The sequence below is a fragment of the Miniopterus natalensis genome, chromosome 8 (genome assembly GCF_054644295.1).
Source record: "Miniopterus natalensis isolate mMinNat1 chromosome 8, mMinNat1.hap1, whole genome shotgun sequence".
In the NCBI taxonomy this organism is placed as follows: Eukaryota; Metazoa; Chordata; class Mammalia; order Chiroptera; family Miniopteridae; genus Miniopterus; species Miniopterus natalensis.
The window spans coordinates 4,460,550-4,479,068 of record NC_142088.1 but is presented as its reverse complement, the minus strand read 5'-3'; positions in this window follow the sequence as shown (position 1 = coordinate 4,479,068).

Sequence of the window (18,519 nt, the reverse complement as noted above, 5' to 3'; positions counted from 1 at the left end):
GGACACAAGTAAGCCCGGCAGGGAGCACCTTCCTGCTCACCCCCTCCTCTGACCAGCTCCTTTTCTGGAAGTTATTTCATCAGGAACTCACAAGGGGGCCTGGAAATGCAGACCTCACAGCCTAAAGCTCTGGCTGTCCGGCCTCTTCCCGGGGTCTGATTCATTCAGTCTGCCAGAGGTCTCAAACACCTCCCCAGACCCCCAGCCCCACAATCACACTTTGAGAAGCGCTGGGAGGGGTAATGCACAAAGCCCCAGGCCCCAGAAAGGCTGCGGGGAACGGGGGACTCTGTGTGAATGGGAAGAGGCCCAGCCCCCCTGTGCTGCAGTTCCCCTCCTGTGGAATGTGCTAACCACTAACCACTGTTTGGTTAGCGCATTCGGTAAAAATTCAAGAGTTCCCTAGTTGGGGCTTGGCGCCCTCCGAGGCAGTACAGCGTGTGCTTGCAGCTGAGACGATGTTCCAGGGACAGGAGTTTTATTATTTTCGTTCTTGGGAGACACATTGCTTACATGTTCTGTGCCTCAGTTTCCTCATCTGTGAGATGGGGGTGACAGCAGACATACTTCATGGGGTTTATGGTAAGTATTGAATGAAACAAAAGATGCATCACCCAGGAGGCCCTTAGCCAGCTCTTGGTGACTATTTTCCTGTTTCTTTTTCAATTGGAGAGAGAGGGGGAGGGAGAGAGAGGGAGAGAGAGGTGTTGTCCCACCTGTCCGTGACTCATTGGTTGCATCTCCTATGTGCCCTGACGGGGGATGGAACCCGCAACCTTGGCGTATGGGGCGATGCTCTAACCAGCTGAGCCACCCGCCAGGACTGACTGTTTTTCATATAAGCGAGAATAGGTGCACGTCTCAGAGCCTTGGTACATTTCTGAACCAGAGGAAGTGACTGTCAATCATTTCTTCAAGGTAGTGAGAGAATAAGCTGGAGGGCTCGCTCTCTGTCCCCTGGGAAGGGGGTGTAGAGAGAGAAACTGAAGGACACAGAGGCCCGGTCGGCCGGGCCCTTTGTATACCGCGCGGGCAGCCCTTGGCCTTCCTTGGGTGGCCTCGCTGGGACGTGCCTTCCAGCGCTCGTGTTCCCAGAAACCCTCCAGCGTGTTTGTGTGCAGGCTCTATAAACAAGGCCGGGCGAGCGGGGTGAACCGAGCAGGCTTTATTAGGGCAGGACCGTTCTGTCCCGCTGAACCCAACCTCGAAGGGCTCCAGAGGCCCCAGGAGGACCCCGGCCCCACCCTGCCCCAGGCCCCGCTCGGTCCCTGAGCAGTCACTTCTGAGCGGGAAGCAGGCAAAGGCCCCTGGGCGCTCAGGAGGGGCAGCCACGCAGCAAGAGCAGGACTGTGGGCTAGGACAGGCAGTGCGACCTGGAGCAAGTCCCTTTCCCTCTCCAACCTCAGCTTCCTCATCTGTAGAGTGGGGGCACGGTCGTCCTCACAGCGTCGATGACAGGGAGCCAGCTGGGGTTGGTCCAGCGCCGACCCGCGCTCGGTGCGCAGCCCGCAGCCCCAGGAGGGCGGGCGTCTCCTAAGGCGCGACATCCCTTGGGGCGTCTGATTCTGAAGCTGACAGCAGTTATCTCTCGGGCGTAGACGAGGGTGGGAAGAGGAGAGGTAATTCTTTTTGTTTTCAGTTAAATTTTTTTTTTTCAACAATCAACATTTGTTCCTTCTATACTAATGACATGTAAGTACAAAGTTTCTTCACTTTAAAAGGCAGCTCCTTGTTTAATTCTGGCCAAGCCTTTTCTTCAGATCATCCACAGGGTCAGGTCTTGTCCGGGCAGAAGCCTTCCAAGGGTGGCTTGAGAGAGCTTGGACACAAAAGTGCGTCACTGTCACCTGCAGCCAGTCACACGCCCCAGTGCACCTGAGGCCCCCTGCCTATGGCTGTCATTTTGTCATCCCGACGGTCACACTCTCCACTGTCACCCTACCACGCACCCAGGGCTCCCAGGCCAGCGTGAGGAGGGAGAGGTGACCACCCTTTGCCCACTGCTCTGAGGATGAAGTGAGATAATTCTCACAGGCCCCTGGGAACACATGTAGTTTTTAATGACAAAACACATTCCAGAAAAATTCCATAAGAATCATACAGAGAACTTTTTCTGTCCTGAACCATCTGAGAGTAAGTTGCTGACCTGAAGCCCAGGGTCCCTGAATACTCTAGTCTTTCCTGCAAAGGGGGACCCTCTCCTCTGTCACCCAGGGCGGCCATCAACGCGGGAACCGCACAGGGAGGCATCGCCGCCAGCTCCTCCTCAGACCCGTTCAAGTGCCGCCAGATGTCCCAGGGGGAACAGTTCCCCAGTCTGCCCTTGACTTTTATGACCTTGACATTGTTTAGGATTACAAGCCAGTTATTTTGTAGGATCTCTCTCCGTTATGGTTTGTGTAATGTTTCCTCTGGACGGATTCGGGTTACACATTTTTGGCGGGAGTATCACAGAGAGGGGGTGTGTTCCGCACGCAGCGCCCCCCCCCCCCCCCCCCCCGTCCCCGTACTGAAGACGGTGACTCCCTCCCCTTGATTGAGGAGGTATCTGCCAGGCTTGGTGTCTGCCAAGGTACCAACCCGGAGACTTCCTACCTTTCCTCCAGGCATTAAAATATATTTTGTGGGGAGGCTCTTTGAGGTGACATAAATGTCCCATTTCTCATCAGACTCTTACCCATTACCCTTAGCATCCGTTTATGATTCTTGAAGGAACTATTACTCTTATGGTTGCCAAATGGTATTCTGATTCTATCATTCCTTCATTTATTAGTTGTACTGTAAGGGAAATTTTCCTGCTTTCACCATTTATTTACACCCACGTGGACTTGGGGTTTCTTATTTTATTCCATGGATAGTAAATAATTCATTATCATTATTTATGTTGATGTTCAAACTAAGCCAGATTTGGCCAGTGGGAACCCCTTCAGGCCAGCTCCTGAATCCTTTTATACATCCTTACACGAATATTTCCATGTCTTCTTGCGTAATCAGATGTTCCAGGCCATGGGACAGTGACATCCCTCCCTGGATGCATTTGCTCAAAGACTTACAGTCCCTTGTCACTGGCCCCCAAACCCTCCATGGCTCCTTTTGCCCAGCAGCATAAAGGAGAAGCCCCGAGGCCGTAGTTGAGGCCCTGTGTCTGTATTTCATTCCTTTCTATTCATCCCCTGCCTGGGAAGCATTCATTCAACAGCTCATTTTGAGAGGTGACGATGACCCAGGCACTGTTCCTTTGCATTTGTCCAGGGTTCTGGCTCCTTTTTAGTGGCAAATGGTGTTTAGAGACCAAGATCTGGGTGCCAGGCACGCTCACTACTACTGGTGTGTTGCTGTCCCAGACTCTCAGTGGGCAGATCTAGAGAATATATGTATGTACAAACATAAATATTACATATATAAACATATGCACATACTTACGTGCACACATTGATGTTTACTTTATCTCTATCTATAAAAAAACTGACATCAGCCCAGCCAGCGTGGCTCTGCGGTTGAGTATCAGCCTATGACCCAGGAGATCAAGGTTCGATTCCCAGTCAGGGCATGTGCCCAGGCTGCGGGTTCGATCTCCAGTTGGGGGCCTGCAGGAGGCAGCTGATCAATGACTCTCTCACCACTGACATTTCTATCTTTCGCTCTCTGTCTCCCTTCCTCTTTCTGAAATCAGTAAAGACATATTTAAAGAACAAACAAACAAAACCTGACATCAGTCCCTCTAATTCCAATCCAGGGCTACAGCGTTCATTCTTTTCCAGCCCTCCCTGAGAGCGAGAAACATGCCTTGTTACTTTCAGTGTATTTACTTATTGGGTCGACCCCCTCAGTACGTTACCATTGACCCCCCCATCCCTCCATGCAGCCCCCTCCTCACCCACTCTGAAGCCTTGTTCTGAGCTGTCCTGGCCCCCTGCGTGGACACCTTTCTCACCGCCCTCAACCTCCCAGACAGAGGGAAACAGGCTCCCTCACGTGGGTGGGAATCACATTTCTGGAGCACAAACCCAACAATAGCTATTAAAATAGAGAAGTTTATCCCTTTGGCCTTGCAACTTGACCTCTAGAAATTTATGGAAAATAGTAGCTCAAATACAGAGATGAGCCTAAGAAGGTACTAGTTACAGCCCTAGCTGGTTTGGCTCCGTGGTTAGAGGGTCGGCCCTCAGACTGAAGGGTCTCGGGTTTGATTCTGGTCAGGGCATGTACATCAGTTGCAGGCTTGATCCAAAATTTTTTTTATCTTAACCTAAAAGCAGAGTGTCCTACATGCCTCCCAGTGTCACCTGTCTGAAGGACCAAATAATTGATTGCTAATTGGCTTCCTCCAGGGCTGTTGGTTCCCCAGCACTTCATGGATGTGTCTGTACAAGAGTCCAGAGGGCTGCTGTGCTTCAGAGAATGTTCTTCCACAGAGTGAAGGATGCTAGACATGAGCCTGAGCTGGGAACCTTCTTACGCAGCTGCAAGTGAAATCAGCGTCAGGCCAAGGGAAGGAGACATGGGCCCCAGAGGAACCTGCTACCTCCATCAATAAGGAATGAGCCAAATAAATGATGGGACACGCACACTGAGGAGTGCTGGGCACGCGAGAGGTGGAGGCTGACCCGCCCGTGCTGTCCTGGAAAGGCTTCAGGCAAGACAAGTCGCCAAGGGAAACCTGTAAGGACATAGCAACAGGAAGGATCGACTCCGCGGGCGTGTAAGTTACTGGGTGGGTTTGTGCGTGGAAAACGGTTTGGAACGTGTCAAACAGGTGACGGTGGTCATTTCTAGAGACTTTTGCTTTCTGAAAAATAAATTTTTGTGTTGTTTGCATTTTCAGCAATGAGTATCTATTGCTTTTGTAATCATAAAGCAAAAAAATGTCAACTAAGTAAGTAAAGAAGACCTTGGGAAATCGGAAATCGCTGTTGATCAACTAAGCAGGGAGCTGATAAGAACTATCTGCTAGAGCAAAGCCCCAACCACAGGACTAGAAGCGGGTCAAAGGCAGGGCACAGGGCACACTCAGCGGGGGGGAGAGGAGGACATTGGCATCAGGACAAGTGTTGGGTGGTGGTGGGCCTTTCGGCAAGGAAGGGGGACACAGGAGACTGGGAGTGGGACAGGCTGGAACACTGGCAGGCAAGGTCAGTTCCCTGGCCGTGTCTCCTGTGGACATCCGCAAATTTGTCTCATGCTGGTGACAGTTTCCTGACTCCCTTTCTCTCTCTCTCTGCCTGAGGGTGCTCTTTAGCATAATAGTGTCTTCAGTGTGTTTTGGTTTAGGCCAAAAGTTCCAAGGACTGAACACTCCAGGAGCAACCCTTCTGCTGAGAGGTGGGAGTGGGTGGGTAACAGTTCCATGGGGTAGGCAGTTTCCAAGATATGTTCACATAAAAACTTGTACACGTGCCTGGCTGTTGTGGCTCAGGGGTTGAGCATCCACCTATGAACCGGGGGTCACCGTTTGATTCCCCGTCAGGGCACATGCCCGGGTTTCGGGCTCGATTCCCAGCAGGGGGCGTGCAGGAGGCAGCCGATCAATGACTCTCTCATCATTGATGTTTTTCTCTCTCTTTCTTCCTCTCTATTCCTCTCTCTCAGATCAATAAAGACATAGTTGAAAAGTAAATAAATAAATAAATAAAATTGACCAAGGTGACGGTTGCACATATTTGGGAATATACTAAAAACCACTGAATTGTGCACTTTTAATGGGCACGTTGTATGGTATGTGAATTATATCTTAATAAAACTGTTTTATAAAGCAGATAATATACCACAGCTGCCTTGCCCATATGTGGCAACTCGGAGGCATGTTTCATTCTCTCAGAAGGACCCAGTAGGACTGAACCCGTTTCCCAAGACCAAAGCTTGCCCATTAATATGAATTTTCTTTTCTTTCCTCTCTTCTTTGTCTCTTTTCTCTACGTCATGCTTTCTGGGATCACATCTCAAATAAACAACTTCACCCACTTCCTGTCTCAAGGTTTGTTTTTGAAGGAACCCAAACTAAAGCAATTGTGTTCTTTGGGTTGGGGGCCAAGTTCCCCTGGCATGGGGCTAATTCTAAGCCCCCTGAGTAGAGAACCCAGTTTCGGGAGCCTGTGCCCTCCAGCCAACTGTCCAGGGCGAAGGCTTGAACCAAGGTCCAGACACTACAGAGCTGGCCTCGCTCGGCCCAGCGCGCCTGGCATGCGTCTGGGGTGGTTTGCACACACTCTAACCCCTCACACACACTTTCAGGCCTGGGAACCGTTGAACAGCCCAGGCCTGTCCCACCCTTTACCCTACAGTCAGGGTACATTTTCGTTTCCCCTTCAGTTTATTCTGCCTGTCCCTGCGGTTGGGTTTCATCTGACCACACAAACCACCAAGGCAGAGAAGCAGGAGGTTACAGAGGGCTACGAGGGCAGAGTTCAGCAGCCACTGTGGGAAGAGTCAGACCCTTTGAGAACCTGAAGTATCTGGTTAAGGGAAGGCAAAGATTACACAGCAAAGACTTGAAATTAGTGAGTCAGAAACACCCCTTGAGGCCCCTCAGCGAAGGGGACCAACGTGGAGTGGCATCTCCTGGCCAGCGAGGCCCAGGTCCCTAAAGCCAGGAACCTCACTGACTGAGCACCAGCTGAGAGTCGGAGGGAAGAGGTTTGGGCTAGACGCCGCTTCTCACGCCACCTCCAGGCCCAGACTGAGAACTGCATGCCCAGAACTTTTTTTCCCACAGCTTCAGACCTGCTCAGCCTCAGGCAAATGCCTTCATCTTCAAGTAAAGGATGGTTGGTGGAGGCAATTCCCCCAACGCTCACACATAGGGTTGCCCGGAGCAACAGAACAAAAGAACCTGGGTTAGCTCAAAGATTTCACGAGCTGGTCCTAGAATAAAAACTTTTATTTTTTCTATTAAAATTTTTGTTAATGTTTTTATTAATTTCGGAGAGAGGAAGGGAGAAGGACAGAGAGAGAGTCACTGACCGGCTGCCTCCTGCGTGCCCCTTACTGGGGATCGAGCCCAAAACACGGGCATGTGCCCTGACCACGGAATTGAACCACGACCTTCTGGTTCATAGGTCAGTGCTCAACCACTTTGCCATGCTGTGATAGTTTTTACTGTGATAGGTTTATGTGTAGACTCAGCTAGGCTATGGTGCCAAGTTACTTATTCAAATCCTAATCTAAATGCTGCCCTGAAGGTATTTTGCACATGTGGTTTACACCTGCAAGGAACTTATTAGCCTCATCATGTGACTGGGCCTAGTCCAATCAGTTGAAGGCTCTAAGAGCAAAACCTGAGTTCTTTACAGAGCAGAAATTCTACCTCAAGATGCACTGTCAACTCCTACCTGAGTTTCCAACCTGCCAGCCTTTTGCCAGCCCCCACGATCACATAAACCAGTTCCTTAATATAAAATAGATATAGATAGATATAGACATAGATAGAGATAAATAGATATAGATAGATATAGATATAGATATAGATATAGATGATATAGATATAGATATAGATATATAGATATAGATATAGATATAGATATAGATATAGATATAGATATAGATATAGATATAGATATAGATATAGATATAGATATAGATATAGATAGATATAGATAGATATAGATAGATATAGATAGATATAGATGGATAGGGATAGGCATAGAGATAGAGATGAGATAGAGATAGATAGAGATAGATAGAGATAGAGATACAGACAGAGATACAGATAGAGATACAGATATAGCTCTGTTGGTTCTGTTTTTCTGGAGAGCCTTGATAGGTGCATCTACCCTCAGTGGAAGGTGGGCTGAGAGTTGCTGAGTGGTGGGATATCGAGGACAAAGAGTTCATCATTTGGGCACATGAGTATCCCTCTCATGTAGACAATCCCCAAGGTCACAGAGAAATGTGGGAGGTTTGCTGAAACTTGCCCTGTTGCTCTGCATCCTGCTTTTGGTTCAACTGAAATGGCCGTAGAACCAAAAATAACCTTCATAAAGCTCTCCCAATGCTATAAACAGAACTGCAGAAACCACTCAAAGGACTCACAAAGTGCAGTTCCCATAGTCAGCTCCCAAATAAATCAGCCCAGGTCACGCCACTGCCCAGCGGAAAATCCTCCCAAGGCTCTTAATAACCCCATTTAACCCAGCCTGCAGCCCAGCCCTGCCCACCTCTGCTCACCTTCCCCTCCCTGAGCTCTGTCAGACCACTCTGCCACCTCAGGGCCTTTGCACGCGCTACTTGCTCTGCTGGGAATCCCTTTCCCTGGTTCTTTGTCTGGCACCTTCTCATACTTCAGGGCTCTAAGATAGTTTCCTGACCACATATTCTAACATGACAGCCAGCCACCCTGAAACCTTCTACTAAATTCCCTGTTTATGTCCTTCTTGAAACTAATCACAGTCTGGAATGATCTTATTTGTTTGTTTTGTTTATTGTCGGCCTCCCCGCTCTGGTCTGGAAGGTCCAGGAGAATGTGCTCCTCTCATTCTCTTGTGTCTCCCCAATCCTGGGTCCTAGGAGGCACTGTGACACATATTAGATAAATGAATGATCGCTCAGCTCCTGAGCTCATCCACGTTTGGGTCAGAGCTCCCCTTCCCACAGTGCCCCAGGCCAACCCCATCATGTCCCTTGGTGACAGACAGCAGAGCACAGCCCCCAGCTGCCCGGCAGTATGGACCCCCGACTGGAGGGTGGAGGAAGGACTTGGCTACCTGTGTGGGGCTGGGCCTCGAGAACTTGCCAGTGAACCAGAAGGAACTGACCTGAGCCCTGAAGGACTGCAGAAGAGGACCCCAGGGGAGAGAACAGCAAGGGAAGGGCCTGGCAGGGAGGGCATCTCCAGGAACTGGGTAGAGGCCAGAGAACCTCCCGCTACGAGCCAGGAGAATGGCGTGAGCTGAGGGCAGAAAGGAGGGCGGGCCCAAGAGCAGACCGCCTCCATGGAGGGGTCTCACTAGGGAAGTGACAGGGTCTGGGTCATATGTTGAAAATTCAGAGATTGTTTCTGGCTGAGGGAGTGGGGGGCAGGTGCAGTAGGGAGACTTATTTTTTATTGTAGTATCAGCTACACTACTAGCATTTAAAAAAATTATGTACATGTATTGTCTTAAAATTTAAATAAATAATCATTCTGGGTGCTATGCAGGGCCTGGACTGTGAGACATGGGAGGGGATTTGGGTTGGTACCCAGGACAGACTGCAGACTGACCAGCCAATATCCATTCTCCTCTCTCCCTCTTTCCTCACTGACAGATCCTAGTTTCTGTGTTCTTCCAAGTAACCATTTATACAGCAGTATCCAGCCAAATTACTATATCTCCCAAATAGGGGATCCTATTGAGTAGAAGATATTGAGTGGGAGTTATGAGAAAATTCTTTAAAAGAGGGACAGAAAGCTGACACGGGTCATTTTTACCTTCTTCTTAGCCTCCATCTCCTACTTCCCTTCTGGAATACAGCTGTGATGTCTGGAGCTCCAGCAGCTAGTATGGACCCTGAAGTAAACTGTAGGCTGAAAGTCACAGCATATGGATGGGAGAGGAAGTGTGAGTCTCTAGTGATGCTGTGCAGCTTCTAGACCAGCCTGGACGCAACAGAGTTTATTCCTCTCTCAAGTTACATGTTTGTCATGGATCTCTACAGAGAAACAAGAGGGGTCTTCTCATGTGTCACTCATGGGCTGATGCTGATGGAGTAACCAATTTCTTCAACATCACTTTGTCAGAGTTCTGGGGGGTATCTGGCAATTAAATATTCAGCCTGCTAGTCACTCAAGTCACTCTGCTCATTGGCTAGAACTAGTTGCATGGCCCCATCAAATTAGTTATAAGAAGGCCAGGAAATGTGATACTGCCGAGTGCCCAGAAGGCAGGGAGCCAGAGAAAGATGCAGCAATTACTGATAAATCAAATAGAGGTCAAGGCTTGGAGGAGGTGTGTGTGTGGTGACAGATGGGTGGGGAGGACCTCAGAAGGTCAGGGGGGATCATCGATCTGGCTCCACAGGAATGTTTTTCAGAGATACCCATGAGAAATGGAATGACTGAGGATAATGGGAGGAAGGGTCTCTGTCACCACGTGGGGTGATGACCTGAGCAAACGGCCGAAGTCTACACTGGATGAAGTGTGGGCCACCTCCCTCAGGCTCCGCCATCCTGGCTTTGCCCGCCTCTGTGACCCTCTGAGTGACCCATCTCCAAACCCAGCCCCTCCATGGCTTCTCCAGGCCCTAGGTTCCCATCTTGGCAGGTGCTTTACTTCCCAGCAGGCAGGGTCTTCTCTTTTCCAGGGAAAACATACCCAGCAGAGGCCGCCAGCAGACATCCAAGCCCCCACCCATCAGGTGGCGAGGAGCAGAAGAGGCCGCCTGGCTTCAGGCCTGGTAGCGCAGGGAGATCATGGGCCTGCTGTGCTTCCAGGGCGTTCCACTGGGGGCCTAAGCGACTTGCCCAGAAACTTCCAGGGAGGGGCCGTCCTAGAGGTTTTCCACCAGAGCCGGGTGCTCCTTCCTCCCCATAACCTGGGGCGCCTGCCCGGGACCTTCTGACCCATCTTCCCTTCTAGGGTAGAAGCCCCTCTGACTGAGGCCTTCCCCTCTCTGACTCACATCCCTCCTCCTTCTCACCCCAGGTTCTCCAAGGCGCACATCTCTCCATCTGTGGGCCAGGGACCCCCCATTAACCAGCGATCCAAGGGTCTCCCGCCATCACTGGCCTGCACCTAGCAGTGGTGGCAGGGGGCCGGTGGGTGGGGTCTCCATGGGCTCCCACAGGTGCCCAGCAGGTAGTCATGGGGGGGGTGCGGCACAGGGACCTTCCTGCCTCTCAGATATGAGTGAGGCCGGCTAGTCGCGCCAGAGTTGTCAATCTTGAGTCTCCATCAGTCACCTAATTGCTTGCTGCACCCCCGGGGCTCCCGAGCTGCGGGCTGCGGTGCCTGCACCCCCGGGGCTCCCGAGCTGCGGGCTGCGGTGCCTGCACCCCCGGGGCTCCTGAGCTGCGGGCTGCGGTGCCTGCACCCCTGGGCGCCTGAGCTGCGGGCTGCGGTGCCTGCACCCCCGGGGCTCCTGAGCTGGGGGGTTGCGGTGCCTGCACCCCCGGGGCTCCTGAGCTGCGGGCTGCGGTGCCTGCACCCCTGGGCGCCTGAGCTGCGGGCTGCGGTGCCTGCACCCCCGGGGCTCCTGAGCTGGGGGGTTGCGGTGCCTGCACCCCCGGGGCTCCTGAGCTGCGGGCTGCAGTGCCTGCACCCCTGGGCGCCTGAGCTGCGGGCTGCGGTGAGGCCCAAGCACGCGCTTCTCCAACAAGTTCGCCGTCGAGGCGGAAGCTGCCGGCGGGGACCGCGCTTTGGGAACCGCTGCTGCAGGGGTTCGGCTCCGGGTTTGCGGCATCGGGTACCCCGGGTTTCAATCGCAAACCTGCCCCCTGCTGGCAGGTGTTCGCCCTAGAAATCGCTTGTTCAGCCTAATTTTCCTCTCTGTTAGATAAATACTACATTTACCTACTGAGGGATTTGTGAGGATTAAGTTGAGACAATCTGGGCAAATCCTTTGGCACAGCTCCTAGCACATATTAAGAAGGGGGGAAAGTTCTTTCCCAGTTGGTTGCGTGGAAATTCGGCTGGGAGGCAGCGGCTGCTGCTGTGTACCTGTGTTACAAGCCTTAAAGAATCATTTGACTTTTAAAAACATGCACCTGTGCAACTGTGGTTACAATTAAATTTTAGTTTAAAAATTACATAAGATTTAATATCACTTAAAAAGAGAAATGAAAAGCACTTTAATAGTTTAGACATGGAAACACCTGGAGACAATCAGTCGCGTTCCGGCTCCCAATTATTCGCTCTCCCCCTTCCCAGAGAGGCTTATACTATCCCACCCGGCCGCGCTGCTCCTGGGGAGGCCTCTGTCCAGCCCCACTGACTTTGGCCTTGACCTGTGACCGCCTTTGCCAGTGGCTTGTGTGTGGCGTGTGAAGCTGATGTGCGGCTCCTCAAGCTGAAGCTTTAAAAGGAGATATTGCCTGTTCCCACCTGCGCCCTTGCTCTTCCCCTCTGCCTCAAGATTGGCATGTCTCCGTGGGGGCTGTTCCTTCAACTTGTGTTCTAGAAGGAAGAAGAATTACAGCCACAGCTGACCCACAGCCAGGAGGAGCTAAACCACAACCAATCTGCGAAGGAAGAAATATAAGACGAGCGAGAAATGAGCCTTTAGGGTTGTGAGCTACTGAGACGTTGAGATACGTTGTTACTGCAGCTACGCCCAGTGAAAATGGACTGCAAAGCACCCTGCGATAGACAACCGGCCGTATAAAGTATGTGGACCTATCTGACAGGAATGCAGCTGTCAAATTTAAAGTTATGTTTTAAATTATATTAAATTTAAATTTTTTCTTAAATGTATGCAGCTATTAAACTTATATTTAAGGGTATAGGAAATTGCTCAAAATATTAATAACCGAACAAAAGCAAAGTTTAAAACTGAAAGTATAGTGGGATCCCAACTTTGCAAATAAAATCATGTCTTTGAGGTAAGTTGGGTGGTAATTTTGCCTAAAACAATGGATTGGGGGTGGGGAGACCCTTAAATGTTAATAGTGGTTATCTTAAGGCGATAGAATTAGGGAGGGTGGTTATAGTCCTTTATGCTCACCTATACTTTCCAACTTGTCTATGATAACCATGTCATACTTATAACTTAGCAAAAAGAGTTATACAAGTATGTTTAAGAGAATCAATAGCTGATGGCAGTGTGGAAGGCAGGGAGCCCTGGGGAGGCAGCAGGGTCCAGGGGCCCAGTGGGTCCCGATGGGGGATGGTCTCCTTGTACCAGGCACCCCACGCACAGGCCTACACCTAGCAGCTGTTAAGGTCCTGTGAGAATATATGTGAATAAAAAAGATATTAATTGGCTTTAAATATAAAAATAAAAGTATAATTCCTGAGTTAATAAATGTTAATAATTTAAGTTAAGAATTGTTTTAAATCTCTAAAAACTGTAACTTCATGCCCTGCCCGGGTAGCTCAGTTGCTTAGAGTGCTGTCCTGATACATCAAGGTTGTGGGTTCGATCTACGGTCAGGGCACATACAAGAATCAACCAATGACTGCCTAAGTAAGTAGAAAACAAATCAATGTTTCTCTCTCTCTCTCTCTCTCTCTCTCTCTCTCTCTCTCTCTCTCTCCTTACCTCTCTCACTCTCAAATCAAGAAATAAAATTTTTAAGAAAAGGAACCTTATGTCAAAAAGTCAAATGCAGTGACTCCTTAAAAAATACAAGTTGCCATTCTAGAACTAAACAGTAGTTATGCCATCCTACACTGTGAATGTACTTAATGCCACTGTATTGTACACTTTAAAATGGTTAAAATGGGCCCTGGCCAGTGTGGCTCAGTTGGCCGGGCATCATCCCCTGCACCAAATGGTTGCTGGTTCTATTCCTGGTCAGGGCACAAACCTGGGTTTCAGGCTGGATCCCCTGTACGGGTCGGGGTGTGTAGGAAGCAGCCGATGGATGTTCTCACATCGATGTTTATCTCTCCCTCACTCTTCCTCTCTCTCTAAAAATCAATAAGCTATTCTTAAAAAAAAAGTTAAAATGATAAATTTTATGTATTTGATCACCAAAAATAAACACCTCAATTGCAATGCAAGTCAACTCCTATATAAGCATATGGAACTCACATTTGATGTGGGATTTGGGTGACCTTCAACGTATCTAAAATGATGTGAGTGGGACCCCAAAATAATACTGCTCCAGAAGAGGCACTGGTTGTAAACGATCCATGTTCTGGGCACCCTGTGGACTTAACAGTAAATGTGTAGCCTTTGGGTGGGGTGGGGTGAGGTATGGATCACAAGCCTCCTCCTCACCCTGTCCCATGGGGTCCGGGTCTAAGCCCCAGACCCTGAGAGGGATCCGCTGCGTGCAGAGGCAGGAGCCTGAATCAAGGGTGGCACCCCTGCAATGCCACAAAATCAGCACTGGGGGGCAGCAGAGAGCTAGGTCCGGCTGCGCTAGCACGTGGGCGCCGTCCCCAAATCCACTCCTCTCCCCGCAGCCCCCACCTCTGAGGATCCCTATCACCAAGACCGTCGGTGCAGCTTGATTTTCAGAAGATGGTGCCATTTCTCAAAAGGAAATTGCTTTAAAACTAAAACCCAAGTTTCACCAGGTCCTTCCCGTGGATTATTCAAGAATATTCAAGATAGATCAGTTTTCACATGTTAAACACGCTCTATAATTTAAAACACGTTTTCAATTTCTCTGTAGCCAATCTATGGCTGACTTCAGGGACTGACTTAATAAAGCTCACATCCTGTTTTTGTAGGGTATCAGTTTCAGATTTTTCACCTGATATTCATCATGTTGATGTCTTTAAGAGGCTAGAAAACTAGTAGCAATGCTGGTGGCAGACTGCTTCTCCGCAGAACTGAGGATAATTTTGGTACAAGCAAACGCACCCTGAGAAAACTATTCTGTATAAAGCAGTGATAGGCACAGGTCTCTTCTGAAATGCCTTAGCTCCTATTAAAAAAAAACACCTCAAAACTTGAGTAGTTTAAAGCAACTATTATTATGATGATTATGATTATTTGGGCTGGGCTCAGCTGGATGGTTCTTCCGCTAGTACACGTGGCTACAGTGTGGGGGCTGGATGGCCCAGGTCCCAGGTGCCCCGCTCACATGCCTGGCATTTGGCTAGGATGGTAAAGGCAACGGGGCCACATTAATCCCATTATCCAGCAGGCCGTCTTCTTCGCCTGGCAGCCGGGCTCTGAAAGGAGCAAGAAGCCAAGCCCAGTGCACAAACACTTTTTAGGCCTCTGCTTGAGTTATATTTCCTACTGTCCCCTGGACCAAAGCAAGTCACATAGCCAAGCCCTGATTTGGGGGTAGAGAAAATAGACTTCATCTTTTGACAGAAGGAGCTTTAAAAAATATCTACCACATGCTCTTTCTCCTCCCCCGCCACTACCAAGGACATCCTTATATAGGACATCCTTATATAACCCCCACCCCATACTCCTGAGATCAAATTCAAGACAATTAAATCTACATTTCCCCAGGTGTGTCTGGGGGAAAATCAATCCCATGAAGTAAGGGTCTCAATTGTATTCTCCAAAATTCACATGTTGAAACTCTAACCCTCAGTGTGACTGTATTTAGAGATAGGCCTTTAAGGAGGTAATAAGGTTAAATAAGGTCATATTCATAGGACCCTAATCCAGTAAAATCCATCTTCTCATAAGAAGATGAAGAGACACCAGAGTTCCAGAGTTCCCTCCCTCTCCCTCCCTCCCTCCCCCTCCACGATGCTCAGAGAAGAGGCCATGTGAGGACACAGCAAGAAGGTGCATATCTGAAAGCCAGGAAGAGAAGTCACCAGAGACCAATCCTGCCGACACCTTGGCCTCGGACTTGCAGCCTCTAGAACTGTAGAAAATGCCTGTTGTTTAAACTACTCAGTCTGTGGTCTTCTATTATGGCAGCCCAAGCTGACTAATACAAAAGGGTTTCTTGGTTAAATAAATTTGAAAATTGCATGTTTAGTACTGGAAATTCATAAAGCTCTGTGGCCTATTAAAGGCTCTGAGAAGTTCCCGAGCAAAGAAACCTATAGTTTAACATGGTGTTTCCCAATTTTATTCAAACACGAGGTCCTCTGCCAGCACCTATGGTCACCATCAGAAGCTGTATTCATTCCTAGTGCTGATGTAACAAATAACCACAAACTTAGTGGCCTTATTCTCTGACAGTTCTGGAGACCAGATGTCAGAAATCAAGGTGTTGGAAGGATCGGTTCCTTCTGGAGCTCTGAGGGAGAGCCCTCCAGCCTCTCTCCTCCCTTCTGGTGGCTGCCGGCAACCCGTGGTGTCCTTGGCTTGTAGATGCGTCACTGATTCTCACCTCTGCCTCCACCTTCACATGGCCTCTTTCAGGTCTCATTCTCAAACCCTTCCCCTTTCTCTTATAAGGACCCATCACTGGATTTAGGACCCACCCTAAATACAGGATGATCTCATCTGAAGATCCTTAACTTAATTACATCTGCAAAAACCTTTATTCCAAATAGGTCACATTCCAAGGTTGCAGGTCAACATGTCTTTTGAGGACCATAATTGAATTCGCTACAGAAGGATACCCAAGGTGGCTGGCTGAGTGTGGACACAGAGTGAGGGTGGGTGGGACCCTGGGTGGGACCCTTCTAGGTGTCTGCAAGCTGAGGGTTGGGTCCATGCCCTCCAGGGGACACGCTGGGAAGAGCGAGGGCTCTCTCCTCTTGGCAATGCTGGATCCACAGATCCTCCTTCCTGAACGCCTTGCTGACCATCCCCCATGAGCACATTCCTGTGTGGGACAGGTCAGGACTTACTGTTCTGTTCACTCAAGACCTGAACTGGACTTCCCGACCCTGTTCTTTTTGCTATGTCCTGGAAGACAGGGCCTGTCTTTCTAGAAAACATTTGCAAAAATTGATGTTCAGCCATTGTACTAATGTGGAAGGAAGGCTCTTACAGGGCTGTGCTTCTAGAGGATTCCTTCCCAAGTCTTCCCAAAGACCTGCTTCTTCCATGCCTCTCTCCTGCCCAGAACACTCCCCAGCACCCTCAGCCTCCAGGAGGAAGTGAGACCTCCCTCCAGGGACAATCTTTCAGGATCAGCCAGTGTCCCCACTGTCCCCACCTCTTGCTGCCCTGGTGTCTTCCACCTGGATTGCACCCCTGTCCACCCACCCGGCCACCTGTCCACATTCCGTTTGCCTAGAAGCCACAGGGCAGGTGAGTTGCAGGGATCTGCAAGTCCCTGGAATGAAGTAACCAGAGATGGCTCAGATCTTAGGTGGGACTCAGGGAATGTGAGCATGTGCATTTTTCTGGGGGAGGGGCTCATATCTTTCATCACTTCTCAAAATAGTTTCTTCCTGACTTAAAGAGGCTAAAACCCACGAGTTTAGAGCTAAGGCTCAGGGAGCAGCTCTCTCTTAGAGCAGTAACCCTGGGGAAAACCTCTCTGAGGTGAAAGAACCCCTCTCCCCACTCCTTCTGAGCTGAGGGGCCCCTGGTGGGAAGAGAGAAGGGTCAGCAGTGAGTCCCAATCCTGGGAGACACAGGATTTCAAATGGATCACCATCCATAGAATGCCCCAGGGATGGACCAAAGCTGGCTCCATGCAGAGAGTCACAGCAACCCCCACCCTCACCCCACAGCCACCCTGTAGATGACTAGCAGATTGCTGGGCTGGGAGAGAGCTAGGGAGCCTGAGGGCAAAACCCTGTAGCCCCCCTCGCACCCCACCGCACCCCGTTGTTTGGCTTCTGGCTGGCCCTGCCCGTAAGTTTTGCCGGCATCCTGGGTCTCCGGCACCGCACACTCTGGGAACATGCATTGGGCCCACTGACTGATGACCCGTCTCTCAAATTGGATGATCAATTTTTTGCAAGCAGACACCTGCCTTAACTTCTTTGGGATTCTGTTTGAGGCCTAATCCTGCGGCAGTCCGCAGGGCTGCGGCTACAGAGCCCCGCAGACTCGGGCAGGCCGGAGGCAGGAGGCAGGAATCGGGAGGTGGGCAGGGTCCTTCCTCCCAGGGCTGCGAGGGAAGGCGCTGTTCCTGCTCTCTCTCCTCGGTTTATAGATGGCCATCGAATCTACGTGTGTCTGTGTCCAAACTGCCTCTTCTTAAAAGGACACCAGTCACATGGCACTAGGCCCACACCAATGACCTCATTCAAACTCAATTACCTCTTTAAAGGCCCAATCTCCAAATACAGTCACAATCGAGAGACTGGGGGTTAGGACTCAACACGTGAACTTTTTTTTTTTTTAACTTTCACCCGAGGATATTTTTTTCGTTGCTTTTCAGAGAGAGTGGAAGGGAGAGAGAGAGAGAGGGAGAGAGAGAGAGAGGGAGAGAGAGAGAAAGAGAGAGAGAAACATCGATGTGAGAGAGACACATGGATGGGTTGCCTCCTGCACATGCCCCGACCAGGGCTGGGGATCGAGCCTGCAACCGAGGCACATGTCCTTGACTGGAATCAAACCCGGGGCCCCTCGGTCCGCAGGCCGATGCCCCAACCACTGGGCCAAACTGGCTGGGGCTCAACATGTGAATTTTAAGTGGACAGAATTCAGACACCCAGGAGTAAACGAGAAGGATGGATGGGGGAGACCAGCAGGCAGAGGGATCATGGCTTGACTCCCGGCCTCTCAAGGCTGGTCTGCACCAGAGACCCCTCAGACTCATTCAGGCCACTGCACAGCCACCAGCCAGATCTTTGAGGGGTCTGGGGTGGGCCACCCCTCCTCCCTGGGCCCTCAGGCAGTCCCACTGAGTCCTCTCAGAGCATCTGGCTGGCCAAACCTAAGAGTGAGCAGAGATAAGGGTGGACCCTGGAGATAGGGTGCCCTAAAGGCTGGGGCAGCCTGGGGGGGGGTGTGTATATGGTGTGGGAGGGCTGAAGCACCCCTTTGTTTTGGAGTGGACGTGGGAGGGGTGGTCTCTCAGTTCAATTGCCTTCTCACTATGGAGTGGGC